This window comes from Sinocyclocheilus grahami, unplaced genomic scaffold (genome assembly GCF_001515645.1).
Source record: "Sinocyclocheilus grahami isolate Dianchi unplaced genomic scaffold, SAMN03320097.WGS_v1.1 scaffold416.1, whole genome shotgun sequence".
Taxonomy (NCBI): Eukaryota; Metazoa; Chordata; class Actinopteri; order Cypriniformes; family Cyprinidae; genus Sinocyclocheilus; species Sinocyclocheilus grahami.
The window spans coordinates 920727-921324 of record NW_015505595.1 but is presented as its reverse complement, the minus strand read 5'-3'; the positions used below and the strand labels follow the sequence as shown (position 1 = coordinate 921324).

The window sequence follows — 598 nt, the reverse complement described above, 5'->3', positions numbered from 1 at the left end:
CTCTGTTCCACGGGCAGCTTTGGGGCTCTCTGATCACTGTTTGGTTCAACTTATACTGACCTACAGGCAGAAACTGAAATCAGCTAAACCTGTATTAAGGACTGTAAAAAGATGGACTAATGAAGCAGAGCAGGATTTACAAGCCTGTTTCGACCTCACTGATTGGAGTGTTTTTTAAGCTGCTGCCACCGATCTGGACGAGCTCACGGAGACTGTAACTTCATATATCAGTTTCTGTGAGGATATGTGCATCCACACCAGGACATTCTTATCATTCAATAATGATAAACCGTGGTTTGCAGGGAAACTCAAACAGCTTTGTCACGCCAAAGAGGATGCTTACAGAAGTGGGGATGAAATCTTGTATAACCAGGCCAGGAACAGACTAACAAAAGAGATCAGAGTGGGTAAAAAGAACTATTCTGAAAAGCTGAGAAAACCATTTTCAGCCAACAATCCGGCGTCAGTATGGTCTGAAGAACATCACCTTGTACAAGACACCACCCCCACAGTCTGTGGAGAATCAACAACTGGCTGACGATCTGAATGTGTTTTACTGTCGATTTGAAAAGGCCAGACTGACACCCAGCACCCTTCA

The 598-nt window shown here is 44.3% G+C and overlaps 1 protein-coding gene across 1 annotated transcript in view; it reads left to right on the top strand.

Annotated features, from left to right (window-relative positions):
* LOC107551144 (voltage-dependent T-type calcium channel subunit alpha-1I-like) overlaps positions 1–598 on the top strand; it is a gene marked incomplete at its 5' end in the record, with an annotated part of 106315 nt that overhangs the window by 61523 nt on the left and 44194 nt on the right. The gene's annotated exons all lie outside the window — the stretch shown is intronic.